This window comes from Arvicanthis niloticus, chromosome X (assembly GCF_011762505.2).
Source record: "Arvicanthis niloticus isolate mArvNil1 chromosome X, mArvNil1.pat.X, whole genome shotgun sequence".
Taxonomy (NCBI): Eukaryota; Metazoa; Chordata; class Mammalia; order Rodentia; family Muridae; genus Arvicanthis; species Arvicanthis niloticus.
In genome coordinates this window covers 31,556,550-31,572,466 of record NC_047679.1, presented here as the reverse complement: position 1 = coordinate 31,572,466, position 15,917 = coordinate 31,556,550, and the positions used below count along the sequence as shown (strand labels likewise).

At 38.6% G+C, this 15,917-nt stretch overlaps 1 protein-coding gene and 1 pseudogene across 1 annotated transcript in view; both read right to left on the bottom strand.

The window, feature by feature from the left end:
• The window catches only part of Phex (phosphate regulating endopeptidase X-linked), a 214,456-nt gene that overhangs the window by 92,521 nt on the left and 106,018 nt on the right, over nt 1-15,917 (bottom strand). The window lies entirely within an intron of this gene.
• LOC117695636 (small nucleolar RNA SNORA17) lies at nt 11,256-11,399 on the bottom strand (annotated as a pseudogene).

Sequence of the window (15,917 nt, the reverse complement as noted above, 5' to 3'; positions counted from 1 at the left end):
GAAGGAGAAGGAGGATGAAGAGGAATCTATAAATTGGGTGAGTAGACATGGGAAGTTGGAAAAGTGAAGGAACATTCCATGGCTTTGGGCCTATTGCTTAGGATCCCTGACTCTGCAATATCCATTCATAGGAAGGAGACTCATCTGCCTCTTCAACATTCTGGAGAGAATTCTTTAGTAACAACTATTATGCCATTATGAGTACTTAATGGAGACAATACTACCATATTTCCTCCCACCAGCTTTTGAATATACCTCAGAAACTTTTGATTCAACCCAGTTTCTGGACAACACCACTTAAGTCCTAGAATGAAAAAGGGCAAAGACTCAACAATCAACAAGTGAGATTACAAATGGGTATCAGAGATGTTTCAACTAAAAATTCTAACAACTTTTTGCTAAGTAACTTGGCAAAACCTATTTTTAGTTTTTTTTTTTTTTAGGCATCTAAAAAGCCACACTAATACAATTACAGTTCACTGAAAAATTATCATGCAATCTAGTTTGAAAGCTAAAATCAGTCATAGCAGGGTAATATTCCATTTAATTATAAAGATTAATTCAAACTTCATTTATTTGTGCATGTGTTTAGTCTTTCCATTTTTCATAGAACACCCAAGATTCAAATGCCATCTGGTAGAATTGCTGCACAGTGTCGGTAGCATCTATTAGAGTTGCAGATTTCATCTTAAAGTAAAATTGATGGACAAAGTGAAACTGAAAAAGGAGGAGTGGAGGCAACAAAACTTTATTTGTAAAGCCAAGATATTCCACCAATGTGATGTGACTGCATACTGCTCACTACTTTTACCCCTTAAGGTGATAGTTAAGCCCTTAACTATCAAACTGTCCTAAATCACATCCCATCATCCTTTTTGAAACAGGCAAGGATTCAAGCAATATTGTAAGCAATAGTGAGAATTGCATAAATTATGAATTATGTCCACTGTGGTTTTCAAAAGACATGTTATATCTTCCTTAAAAGTTAGCCTTAGCCACATTACGGTAAGACTAATGACCTTTTTTATAATTTCATTCAATTCAATGCTTATCTCTTACTGAGTGACTACTTAAGACAAAATAAGCTTTGCAAGCTAGGATATATCTTATTTGTTTTTACTGAGTTATGATTGGTACTGAGTACATAAGTGTGAAGGGAACAAATCTAGTTTTCTCTATCACACATACACAACTGTGTTTGTGATCTAAAGAGTTTCAAAAACCTGGAAGACTCACCTAGGCATCTTGCCAGGCAGTAAAAATAACCACTACTCTGGCCACTCTCTATGTTGACTAGTTTTTGCTGCTCTTGAATGTCCCCAAAGCTCTAGGTTCTTTCATATTTGACTTTGTTCACTAAACAGTACGTCAATAGAATTTCACTTCTGTTATGTATAGCAAGAATAGACACAGCTTAATTATGCTATATACTTAAGAAGTTCATGATTGATTGGTCACATGTGGAGAATGAGGAATTAAAGTGAACAGAAGAATGTAGAGGATAGAATGGAGTGCAGTGATAAGGGTAAGGTCTTGGGAAAAGTTCTTTAGCAAAGACATCTCAGAGCCAAACAGAAACAATAGAAGAAGCGAATCGGCGGTGGCACAGCGCACTGTGTAAGGCAGCCACCTGCAGAGGGCGCCGGGCCCTCTGTGCTCTTTCTCTACCCGCGTTCGAATCCCGCTCTGTCCCCTTTGTCTCCTCCAGCGTCTCATGGGGAAAAAAAAAGAAACAATAGAAGAACATTGTCTCTGTGTGTGTGTATGTGTGTGTGTGGTGTGTGTATACATAGTGCCTGTGAATATGCATGCATCTATGTTTGTGTGCGTGTCTGTGTGTGTGTGTGTGTGTGTGTGTGTGTGTTACAGAGAGAGGAGGGAGTGTGCAGGTGTCTGTAGAAGTCAGAAGAAGATGTCAGATGTTCTGCATCTGGAGTTACAGGGAACTAACTAAACCCAGGTCCTCTGGAAGAGCATCAAGTACTCCTAAACACTATCTTCTTCACCTCAATTTTGTTATTTCCATAATAACAAAAGTAATATTCTTTCCTGATGACCTACTGTGGTAGTTTGAATGAGATGATCCAGATAGGTTCATGTTTGAAGATTTGGTCCCCATTGGTGGGACTTTCTGAGAAGATTAGGAAGTGAGGTTTTTGGAGGAGGTATATCCTGATGAGACAGCCTTTGAAGTTTCAAAAGACATCTGCCATTCCCAATGTGGAAAGCAGTAACAGTGTATGCCTCCCCTCTCTGCTTTCCATTTTCCTGTTTTCAGCTCAAAATGAGAGTTCTCTCTATTATTTCTGCCTCCATGCCTTTGCTCTGCCATCATGGACTCTAACCCTCTGAAACTGCAAGCTCAATTAAATAAATCGAGCTCTTATAAATTGCCTTGGTCATAGTGATTTGTCAAAGAAATAGAAAAATACACCTACCATGTACCAGATAGCGTGCTGAGAGTGTCCTTTCATCATTCAATGTAAGTCTTATCTATGATCTGCCTGGCAGCAAGCATATCATTTTCACATCACAGCTGATAAGCCAACATGAATAAATGGGGCAAAAACTCACCCAAATCACACCGAGACCAAAGCAATTTCTCAACCAAATTAATTTAGTCTTAATCTGACTTCAAAGTCTATGCTTTTTCTGATATGTACTATGCTTGAGGGATGAAGAATAATGTTCTATTATATAAATATTATTAATTTGTATAAATCCAAATTAACTGAATAATATAAGAGGCCCAGACAATTCTTGTATCAATGTCAATATTTAGCATGCCAAGACAAATATGCTTGGCTATAAGACTAGCAAGACACATGAAAATAGAGTTTTAAGTAAACTTAGTAAATTCTTCATTTCTTCTCCCTAACAATAATGCCAATAAACTTTCGATTTTGGTAATGAATGCAATAAAATTTTTAAATTCTGGGTAGACTAATATTTGGCCAAGAAAGATGAATGCAATGGAGTAAGATAAGAGGCAAGAGGAGAAAAGCAGAAAGGCACTCTATCTCCAGTTTGAGATCAGAATACCTCTGTTGCAATCAATGTAACACACCAAACTGAATTTGAGCAACAGACGGAATGTATTTTAGAGAGTGGGCTTCAGGGAGAAAAGTCTGTCAATTTCTCTGTACAGGGCCACTGACAAATACTGCCCTGTGAAATGGAGTCTTGCTTGGGTACCCTTTGCCCAACTATCTCCAACCCTTAGTTCCCTGTTTCAAAAGTGGAATCACACCTTTCATTTAGAATCCCGGCACTGTCATAAAGACAAATGAGTGTGAATTTCAGCTTAGAACCAACAATCCTCAAAACTCTACTGCAACCCAGGCCTGACTCATGTTGGGTTTAAAATACAGGAACACATGAGTGTAACACCAAATACCTTAGGTCTTACAATCTATGATTGGAACATAGCCCTTCTGAGCTTTATGTTCTTAATTTCAGACACTGGTCCCTCTAAATTTTGAGAAATGGCTCCCACTTTATCTGCTTGTATGAATACATTATCATCATCTGGGGGCGGTGAAACACACCTTTAATTCTAACACTCAGGAGACAGAGCCAGACAGATCTCTGTAAAATCAAGGCCACCCTGGTCTACACAGTGATATACAGTGAAACTCCATTTCAAGACAAAAAGAGAGAAGGAGAGAAAAACAGACAAAGAGATACAGAGATATACAGAGAGAGATACTATTTTAGTCCTGGACCCTAAAACCAGATGGACCTTTTTATTATATGATGGTCATGTGGCCAGAGGATGCATTCTTTCCTTATCACAATTAGTTTACTCTAATACTCCAATAGTTAATGTATATATTAGTTGAGAGAAATAATGTCAATATAATTATTATTAAATTCATAAATTACCAACCACATTTTATTCTATGCTACCTTCCTAGCTCTGTCTAGGATATGACATAGCTCAATGTGAATCACACAGCCCTGGGGACCTGGCCACTCTCCACCTCTCCAATAGCCAGGCTACCAGCCTCAGACTCCCCTCCAGACCAAAGAATTGCATCTAGAGATCACCCCTACCTCCACAGTTCAGACCCAGTAATTCATTCTGAGACACTTGTATAGTGTATTTTAAAACAAGTCTCCAGTTCTGCTTTGATCCATCTCTGCAAAAGCATTTGAGATTAAGAAATCAAAAAGGATACTTATACTAAAGGCAAAATAACAAGCTGCAGCCAAGGGACACATGGGCTGTTTTGTAAACAGCAGCATAAATGTCATCATCAATTATTCATCATTCAATAAAACTACTAAGTAACCTCTTGCAAAATCACTTCATTCTTACATGAGATTCAGCCAACAAGGAAAGGAAGAGCCAGGTTTTGGGTTAAAAACTTGAGACAAGAAGGCTCAAGACCAAATTGGCAAGCCATGGCCTACAGGTCAAATTCGGGTAGCTGCCTAGTTCTATAAATCAACTTTTACTGAGATGCATTCCATTTGTCTGCATATTACCTACTTTTGTGCTATCCAACAGATCTGAGTAGCTGCCTCTGTGCCTACATTGCTGGCAAAGCTCAAAATATTTGTGTATTGCTTTAGTTGGTTTTACCAGTACTGTTGGCCTAAGTCTGAGGGGGCAATGGGCTTGGAGAAGCTTTGTTCCTCCTCTTCAGGCTATGTGAAACCCACATTGTTCTTGTTTTCTTTTGATCCACGAGGAGAAACTCTAATCATCAACCAGTGGTTAGGGAGGGCTTGGGAAGAGGCAAATAGACTTTCTCTTTTTTCAGATTCCCTTTCACCCTGTCAAGTTTTCACCCTGTACTGTCTCGCTAAGCTTATTTGGGATTTGGCTCAGGTTTTGAAAATGGCTCAGAATAACTCATAGAACCTCATTAGAACATGACTCACATGCTCTATTACAAATCATTTTGCCAAACCTTTAACTTTCATTTTCAAAAGCCTGGACGAATGAACCAAATGGTTCCATAAACTTGGAAATTAGCTTTATAACTTAACACTGGAACTGAATGAAGGATCTAGTCTGGGGCCCTAAAGGACACAACCTCACTGCTGTCCTTGGCTCTACTCTGCTCAGGATAGGTTCTTGTGCTCATTAGCTCTAATCCTTACAAATCACTGTCAGGAGGCTCTCATTCAGTTGCCCTACAACTGCCAGTGCGGGGAGCACAGGGCTACACCAAAAGCTGCAGGCTCATTCCTCTTCTTTTTGGTTCAGCAAGAACATGGGATAGCATGACCTTTTTTCTATGCTGACAGGCTTTGTGTATAAAATACAGAGGTGCTAATCAGTGAGGAGCTGTATATACTGAAAATTATCTTTATTTCCTAAGAACCTAAAAGGGAAAACTGGGTAAATAAATTTTCTCCTAAAATGAGGTCAGCCACTAAGGACTATTCTAGTCATGGATCCTAAAACCAGGACCTTTTTATTGTATGATGGTCATGGGGCTGGAGAATGCCCTCTTTTTTCATACAATTCAGCAATTAGGTGTACTCCAGTACTCCAGCAGTTAATGTATATATTGGCTGAGCAAAATAATAATAATAATAATAATAATAATAATAATAATAATAATAAATTCATAAAATAATAAATAGTAATAAATTCATTTGATGATGAAAATATCACAAACAAGAACATAAGAAAGAAATTCCAGATAAAATGAGCCAAACACAGAAAGACAAGTATTCTATAATCTTCCTTACATACAGACTCTAACAAAATTGATCTCCTATAAACACAGAAGAGAAAGAATGCTGCTGAAAGCTGAGGAGGAAGAAAACCGATTTACATCAGAGGATCCAAAGGTTCCATTATGCTAGAGGAGAAGATGGGATATTGTATGGTGATGACAGTTAACAGATACTTCAAAATTGCTAAAAGAATAGATTTGGGATGAAGGTAAATACAGAAGATAGATGGGAGAAAATAAAGGATATAAGTGATCTTAATGGGGAAATAGGAAAAGGAGGGCTTCTTTGGGGATGGGTAAGGGAGGTAAATACAGAAAAGGAAGATAAAAGAACAATGGGGACATCTTAAAAAGTCATAAGGAGTCATACTGTTAACTTTATCTTTTCAAAACAAGTAATACATCTGTACATAAACACAGACACAGTTTAAATTAATTTTTCTAGTTTAGGCTAACAAATCTCCCACTGAGAGCCAAAGACCACCTAAAATAATCCCAATATCAAATATGAGAATCCCTCTTTAGAATTGTTGGTCAGGGTTGTCCAAACGACTCCCAAAACATACATCATATTGTTATTGCCCTTGGTTGCCTCCTAAAGGTGAAAGTAAATCCCTATTTCTAAATACATGGTGCACTTCAGAATCAGGGATCAGAGACCTCAGAGATGGAACTGACCTCAATGCCTCCTCTCTGAAAACCAGCTTTCATGGTACTAGATGGCAGAATGGAAGCTCCAAATGATGATGGTCATCTATAGTCCTACCACCAGTAATACATATGACCCACAACAAGGACTGGCATGGCAAAATAACCTTTAGGATGCATTAGTGGAATGCCTATCTTGGAGGTAACCAATGTCTCTCTAATTGTGAAATAAGAGGGAAAACATACCTGTTACTGGAAACATAGCCCATTATCCAGGGCTATTGAAACCATGGTTATTGAAGAAAAACCATAACTGCCACATTAATAAACCAGCATAATATCTAACAACAATGTAAACATTTGACTTTATACCCACAGATAAGTGTAGTTCCCATCCCTCATCAAGGAAACTTCTCTTTGCAACAGATGAAAACCATTACAAAAAAAAAAAAAAAACAAAAACAGAAGCAATTAAAATGTAGAGCCGTAGCTCACAGTCCCCAATGAATACATCTACAAAATATTCCCTGTACCCAAAGCTTAGGAAATATTGTGGGAGAGAGGATAGAATGATTGTAAAAGTCTAGGGATCAGAGAATTTGACATGAGATTGTGTCTCCGAGTAATGCCAGACACTACAGTCATAATGTCTCACCATCAGAACTACCTAAACCCAAGCTGAACAAAGACAACAGCAACAGGCATGTCAAGGTGAGCAGGCAAAGCCATGAGACTTCAATCCTACACAAGGAACTACATGCAACGGAGGAATTCTGAGAGCAGGAGAAATAGTCGTCTCCTGGGAAAAGCATACCAATTGGTTATCCAATACCAAATGGTCAATCCTGAACATATACATACAAGCAACATTATATAAACTGAGTTAGACGTATATATGTATATACACATACATACATGCATGTAACAGCAATGAATGAAAAAATAAGTCATGAATTTGAAAAAAGCAAGGGAGGATATATGGGAAGGTTTGGTGGGAGAAAAGAGAAGGGAAATAGTCTAATTAAATTATAACATCAAAAATGAAAGAAAATATGGTTGTAAAAAGAATAGATATTTAGTGTTCTCAACTGAAAAACATAAGGTGGTAGGATGTCATATATGTTAATTAAGTGAACTGATTCTTTATATCCTGTATACATAAATCAAAATCACATTATACTCTATATATGTAATTACTTTTCAATTATAAATAAATAAAACATTTAAACTTTTTTCAATTTTTATTATTTTATTTATTTACATTCCCATCATTGCCCCCTCCTTCAAACACCCCCCCAGGGAGCTTCCAGAGACTGAGCCACCAACCAGGAGCATACATAGGCCAATCTAAGGCCCCTTGCACAAAACATTTAAAATTTTTAATGATATTCACTGAGCAGTTGCCAAAGGGAGATGGTAAACTTAGTTCATAATTCTCTAAAATAATTAAGAAGAACTGAATTTAAAGAAGAGATGGAAAGAATGCAAAATGTAAGTAAGTCTTTCCAATGAGAGTACCAACAAGTTCTGTCCTTTCTGTGGGATTCTGCTCCTCTTCACACTAAGAGATGCAGTTTTTTTTTTCAACTTGCTTTCATTAAATGGTAGCCCTGTCCTTGACTTTGACCCAGAGAATGTATCACAGGAAATATTTAGAGACTTCTGAGCTCAGACATTAAGAAGACTCACAGCATATCTGTCCTCTTTTCTACTCCCTTAGCTACCCTGTGGAGAAAGCCAGAAGGAACAGAGACCTGTGTGTGAAGTCACCCCCGTGGACCTTCATCCAAAATTGTCATCTGACTTCAGCTACATGAGAGACTCAAGGTAAGACCAATAGAAGAGCCACCCAGCTGATCCCAGCTAACAAACAGATTCGAGAGAAGTAATACAATACATTTTGACATGGATTGTAAGGAAGCAAACAATAGTCAAGACATAGACAACTGCAGTAGTTGAGTTGTTCCACATTAAGGTATCATCTATTCCTTTTTGTCACTGACTAACCCATAACCAAAACACCAAATCTTTAAAATAATGAATTAATTCTTCCATAAACACATTTCTTATAAAAAGGAATGTCATCCACTTGAAACATTAAGAATGATACTATTTGGCTGGAGAGACAGCTCAGCAGTTCAGAGCACTGACTGCTCTTCCAGAGGTCCTGAGTTCAATTCCCAGCAACCACATAGTGGCTCAGGTTCACAACCATCTGTAATGGGATCCAATACTCTCTTTTGATGTGTCTGAAGACAGCTACAGTGTGCCTACATACATGAAATAAATAAATCCAAAAAAGTAATGATAATATTTGAAGTCAACATGAACTCTATTTTGGCAAAGTTGTCAGTGCCATTATCTGAATAGTTTGATTACATCGTTTCTTCCTAGCATGGCTTTTTTGTGGCCTTTCCAACTCTAAATCTTGAGTTCTTGCCTAACTCTCATCATTCATTCTTCTGCTATCAGGCTGCTTCTCCCTTTCATATGTGAGTTTCTGTCAGAAATGGATTTGCTGTCACACCCTCAGTCTGATTTTACCCAGCTATGCTGGAATCTAGAAAATGACAACTCAGAAGACAGCTTAAATACAATTTCTCTCTCTTCACCCATTTTCCACTATCTGCCTGCTCAGCCCTTGGGTTATTAATGGAACTGACATTCCTGTACAACTGACTGAGCAGGACCAGCAGCCAGATAACAAGGGAGCAGCTGACAGCAGCAGGAATAGCCCTAGAGATAGCAGATAAACAGATGCATCGTGGGCTATTAGTTTCATCCTGGGCTAAAGAGAAGGAACACCACAAAATCTAAACTCAAAACATTTCTAATGACTCTTTTCCCATGAAAATAAAACTCAAAATATCAAACCTGATTCTTTTTAGTAAACCCAACCAAACTCAACATGTATTTTTAAATCTTCACATAGTCAAGTTGAATCTGGATCAATAAAAAAAAGTTTGAAGTCATCAAATGTCTCCTGCCCATGTGACTAATAGTAATAAACTTCTACAAGATTCTGAAAAAGTAGTTTTCTGCTTTGAACCTCTAAAATGATTCCTAAAGAATTTGTAGCATTTCTCAACCTTTTCAAAGTCCTATAACCAACCAGTTTCTCAATCCAAAATAATCTCCAATATACACTAAAACCTAAATGCTTTTTACAGTACACATTTAAACTGGTGGCTCTTGCCTATCAGATGTGGTTAAAATTTGTAAGTACTTACTAGTCCATGTTTCCTTTTTTAAAGCTGTTTTCGACTCTCTCTCTCTCTCTCTCTCTCTCTCTCTCTCTCTCTCTCTCTCTTCTCTTCTCTTCTCTTCTCTTTAAAAACTTTTTATTGGTTCTTTATGAATTTCACAGCATGCACTCAATCCCTTTCATCCCCCTCACCTTGTACCAGCCTTCCACTTTTACAACCTCCCCCTTAACAGAGGAATAAATCTCTTTGTGGTAACTGTATTGTGTCACAGCGTACCCCACAGTATACCTACCCTTTTGTCTACACTTCTTTGCTTGCAAATATTTATTGCAATAACTCCTTGGTCTGGACTGAATCCTCTGGCTTCTGCTACTCTACTAATACTAGAATCTCACTGGGACTCCTCTTAGATAGGCTATTGGTGCCCTGTGTCATGGAGATCCTGTAGTACTGGGTCTATAGGACTGACCCTTTCATGCACTCCAGCAGTTTATAGATAGGGTAGATGTTGGGGTGGGCTAATTCAAAGGTTCTAGACATAAGTGATCAGAGATCATCAGCATGCCAGCTCTCACACTCTCATGTCCTTGGAGCTGGCTTACCAGCAATACCTGCTACCAGTGCCAGCTCTACCCTGCTACCCAGGTTAGATGAAGAGCCCACTATCCCAAGATGAAGGACATATCTAGTATCCCTATCTCATGACCCCAGGGCCAGCTCTCTTGCCTTCCATAAATGGCTAAGGACAAGAGAAAAGAGAAGGGTGTTTCTCCCTCATCTGTGCCACAGTCCAGCAGACAAAAGGCAAGGCTGGCTGTACCACACTCATAGCCAATCACCAACACCTATATCCAGAACCAGCTCTAACTGCACTGTCCAGGTGAGGTGCAGGGCATGCTCTCCCATGAGGCAGGTTCAGCTCTAGTTCTCTCATGCCCCCAGAGCCAGCTATCTTATGATGCCCAGGTGAGGGGTGGGACCAGTTCTTCACAGCCTTTAGACATCAACATGCCCCTGAGCAGTAGCCTAGACCAGGGACATCTGCCTGGTCTTTGATGGTAACAGACCCCTGCTGCTGCAGGGCCACAGACCTAGATATAGCTCCCAGTAGCAACCCATGCTAGGACCCTACCATGGCCACAGGTGGCATCACCACCTACTCGCATCAGGCTGTTCCTCACTACCCGTGAGTCTCCAGTTCTGCCTCTCTTCATTGTGCTCACATCCTTCTGTTTCTGTTTCTCTTCCATTTCTCTACCACTTACTTCCACCTCCTAGTGGTTTCTGAGGTCTCTGAGTGTCTGGGGTTGTCTCAGGAGTGGTTTCAGAAGTGCTATGCCCTGCTCATGCATTGTGGCTCTGGGAAGAGGTAATTTAGGGTGTGCTCTGCTCTACTCCATCCCTAGGACAGCACAGTAAAGCTGGTTGTCTCAGGAAATCTCCCTGTCAAGGCCCAGTCTGGTCGTCATCTCAGGCTACCTCCTCACCCTGCCTGTCCTCATGCAAGGGTTGTCTGTCTTGGGCTCACTCCCACCTGAGGCCCTCAGTCCCAGGCAAGTGCAGTTCTTCTAGTCCCTGTCTTGCTCCCAGTCCTAGTAGCCATCCAGACCTGCATAGTGCCAGACTAGTGGTCATCTTGGGCTAGCTTCCTGTCCAAGCCCCCAGTACCAGACTGGTGATCATCTCAGGTTCCCTTTTTTCAGGGAATGTTGGTCTACTAATCATGCAAATGTTCAGATATTGAGACAGGTCAGAACACTGAGAATATGCATAGCCTGTCTCCTCTCTGTCACCTATTGACACACATATGACATGGCAGCCACACTGCAATGATCCTATCAAAGGTAGGTCATGTTTCATCTTTTAATAGTATGTATGCTCCACATATTTCAACACTGTAAATTAGTTCACTGTCATTTTCTTGTTGTTGATGTTGGTGGTGGTGGTGGTGGTGGTGGTGATGGTGGCGGTGTTTTTCCCTATGCTGGTAATGAAATCTAGAGTGTTTGTTATACAGGCTGGGCAAGTACTCTACTGCTGAGACATGCCCCAAGGCTGACATTAGAATTCTTTTTTAACATATATGATGATCAAATACTAGTTAATTTATTTATACTTTTGTGTGCCTGTGTTTTTGTGGGGTGTGCATATATGTACACAGGGGAGAGTTCAAGCACATACATATCTAAGTGTATATGTCCATTTGTACACATGTGGAAGCCAGAGGAGGATGTTGGTAGTCTTCCTCTATGGCTTTCTGTAATATCGCCTTGACAGGATCTTCCATGAAACCAGAAGCTCACTGTTGCAGCTAGGTAGCTAGCCAGTAAGCTACCTATCTCTGTCTGACTCCACCCACAATGCTGGAGTTACAGGCCTCTACCATACAGCTTTTATATGTGTGCTTCAGATCTGAATTCAGATCCTCATGCATACACGAGAAGTCTGCTGCTACTTCCTCAGCACCTTATTTTCATTTTTAAAAGATGTATCTATTTTTATTTTTGAGTATTGTATTTATGAGTATTTGCATGCCTGGTGCTGAAGATGAATGTTACAATGTCAGAAGAAGGTGTTAGAACTCCTGGAAGAAGAGTTACAGACAGTTGTAAGCTGCCGTGTGGATGCTGGGAACTGAATCTGGCTCTTCTGAAAAAGCAACAAATGCTCTTAATCTTTAAACTACCTCTTCAGTCCCCTTTATCTATATTCTTAAGGGTCAATATTAAGAATTACAAAAAGAAGGAAAATGCAACAATATATGAGTTTTCAAAATCTATTGATTATGTGTGCATAATAGAACATTTTTACAAAAATATAATTCAAATCACTTATCAAAATATTTTGCAAATTTCCTTATTAGTGGAATTCTGTATTTCCAGTTAGAATGGAACTTTCACTACCACCCCCCAAAAAGTTAACATATTGCTCATTTGCAAAAGAATTGATTAAGACACTGATTTAATAGAAATCTAATATTAACAAGGATATCTTGTCATGCCAGGAAAGAAAGATGTAGTCTAAAATATTTTGGGGTCATATCAAAATTCCCTAAAGGTACAGGCACAATTTGGCTCAGATGAAACAATGTGAACTTCAAAAATAATTGTAATAAATTTAAGCATATCAAATACATTTAAAAATTCCAGAGTTTATAACAATTCTAAGAGGTAAATGCTTTGATATCGCTGGAGGTTTCCAGGGCACAACTTGTAAAAATTAATAATGGGAAAGACAGACCTTAATGCAGATTTTCCTGTATAAACTGTATGTCAGGCTAATTAAGTGATTAACAAAGGGAGAAAAGCCTTTTTAGAGAAAGATTTTAGCTAATAAACGCAGAGTGATAGAGTTTGAAAATCTCCAGTTGCAAACCTTAGCATAATCACATATCTAGTAATGTTATTAATGCCCACTAAAATAACTATCAGCAATAGCACTTGTCCATTTGTTGCTCTAGATAACTTTCTAAAATGGTGATACCTTGAGCTGGGAGATGGTTCTGTTGGTTGCATGCTTGCTAAGCAAGCATGAGGACCCGAGTTTGGATCCTCAGAACCCATGTAAAAGCCAGGCATGGTGATATATGCCTGTAATCCCAGCACTAGGGTGGATAAAGACAGACAGGTACTTGGCCAGCCACTCTAGCCAAATTATTGAGTTCCAGGATTAATAGAGTTCAATGTTTAAAAAAAAAATAAGGCAGCTCTCTATTGAGGAAAGTACCCAACAGTGACCTCTGGCCACCATATGCAGAGGATAGATAGATAGATAGATAGATAGATAGATATCACAAAGCATTTTTCTAAGAGTTTTTTCACTACTGGTAATGAAACCCATGGCCTCATGCAAGCTGGGCAAGTATTGTACTACTAATCTATATTCCTAGCCCTTATTTACTTTGAGACAAAGTCTTACTATATATCCCAGACTGGCCTTGACCTTGCCATACCCCTAAGCAGCTATGATTACATACATAAGTTAGCAGTTCTGGCTACAAGCAATTTTTGTCAGTAGATAAACCTGGAAGGGAGTACCTACAAACATGAACAAATGGGTTAATTAAAATTACATTTTGTGATCACACCCATTGTAACCCAGAACACCAACACAACCAAAAATGCATATTTATCATTTTTGCTAAATTATCGAGAGTATATAAATGGAACATATCGTTGACACACTGAGTGATATACTTGAGATTTTTAAAGATCATAGGCTAAAGAACTAATTCTGGGAGCTAGAAGTTGCTGTGCATGCCTGTGATCCCAGCATACTGGATGTAGAGGATAGAAGATCAAGAACTCAAGGGCACACTTGCTTAGATACAAAGTTCAAGTCGAGCATGCTCTACAAATGAAAAATAAAAGTTCTAGGGTTAAAACAATGTGCAAAGCATGCTTATTACCACACAATTGTAAGTATTCTACTATAACCCACTATAGAAACATGTTTACCTCACGTATACAAATACCAAAAGAATATATTGATTTCTATATGAAACGTTTTGGTAAAGATTATCTCATAATAGTAAAAATACAATATAAATGTTAGGAGAAAAAGATGAATCAAATTTACATATACAACATTGCTCAAGAATGTCTTTTAAAGCCTACATATAGGTGATAAATCAAAGTAATATATCAAGACATTAGCAGTGGTTATGCTTGGGTAATGACAAAGCATTGATTTTTCTTCATTGTTCTGTACATCACTTTCAGTATTTTCTTCAATGAGGATAAATTTTCATAACAAATATGATAAACATGAAGATTTGGAAATTATTTTAAAAGCTAGAGCCATGAACAAAACAACTAAATAAATTTTATTAAGAATAAAATGTGAAATTCTATGAAAGAGACTTTTTTTAATGCTAAGTATAGGAGCAACAGAGCTTAACAGCAGTTCTTGTGAGATTATTTTTTTAAGACCAAGAAATTAACTGACTGTAAATTTGCTATAAGCCAACACTGCCATGCATGGCTGGAAGAAAAAGATAGCCATAATATCAACTTCAGCTTCCTTAATATAATTTATATGCAAAACAGATGTGGCAATAATATCCTCATTGTGGTGGATGAGTTGGACTCTATATAGAATTACTGTGCTCAGCCTTGAGCTTGAGCTTTTAAAAAAAAGTCTTGAAAACTGGAGCACATCCAGCAGCATGAAGCATCAGAAACACAGTGCAGAGCACTGGTTTGCACACTCTGCTTACATTAGAATCACCTGAAGGGCTGTCTGCACTGTAGAGTCCTGCATCCCTCCCCAGAGTTTCATTCCATAGATCTAATTGGGACTATGAATCTGCATTTCTAGCTAGCCTTCAGATAATACCAATATTTCTGGTTTGAAGAGCATGCTTAGAGATGCACTTTTATTAGGATAAAGGTCCCAACTTTTCCAGCAACTAGCTCAATGACCATGGACCAGCATGCTTGGCATCTCTTGACTTTACATTCTTAATCTGTATAAAGAAACAACTGTACCTTCTTTATGGTGGTTGTATGATATCAATGTGGTGTTTATAAAAAACCTTTTAAACCTACAGCTTGGCATATAATAATGTCAATTTAATGTGAGAAACACAAAATTTGTTTCATCCACATTTAAAAAAATACATTAATGAATCTTTAGAAATGAGGAAGACTTCTGTATGGAAAACCTCATCTGCATAATTCCTAAACAACAACGTGGAATCGAGGGACAGAAAGGGACAACATGGAGCCTTTAGACCTTTAGAAGATTCAATAGATAGATAGTCATAGAATAGGTGCCCTGGGTGGGTTTTGTGTTTTGCCCAAAACACTGAGGCACTTAACCGTGAGAGATAATAAAAAGAGGAGCTTACAGGGTATAAAAAGAAAACTCCATATACTTCATCCAGTTCTCTTAATTCAGCCTTGGTGGAAGGAAATTGTCACCTGTGACCACCCAGTGTCCCATCAGCAATAGCATCACCTGGGGCCTCATCAAAAGTACTGATTCTCAGCAACACCTTAGACCCACTGAAGCAAATTGCAATTTGTTCCAATGTGCACTCCTAGTGGTGCTGACTCACACTCAAGTATGAGAGATGAAATGACTTAGGCATGTTCAGCCTTTGATATAACATTGTTATCTATGGAATTCAATTGAGAACCACAAAATTGCATTAAAATCTATCTCCCTACCTCCCCTCCCTTTTCTCTGTCTCTGTTTTTCTCTCCTCCCCCCTCTCTCTATTTCTTTTTCTCCTCTTATTTCATAATTTTTAAGAACATTTAAAATTTTGTTGCCTTACATTGATAGCTACCCTAGGGCACAGGTTGGCCATGCCTGAAAGCACCTCCAAAAAGTGTTTCCATGAGGCTCTGGATTATAATCA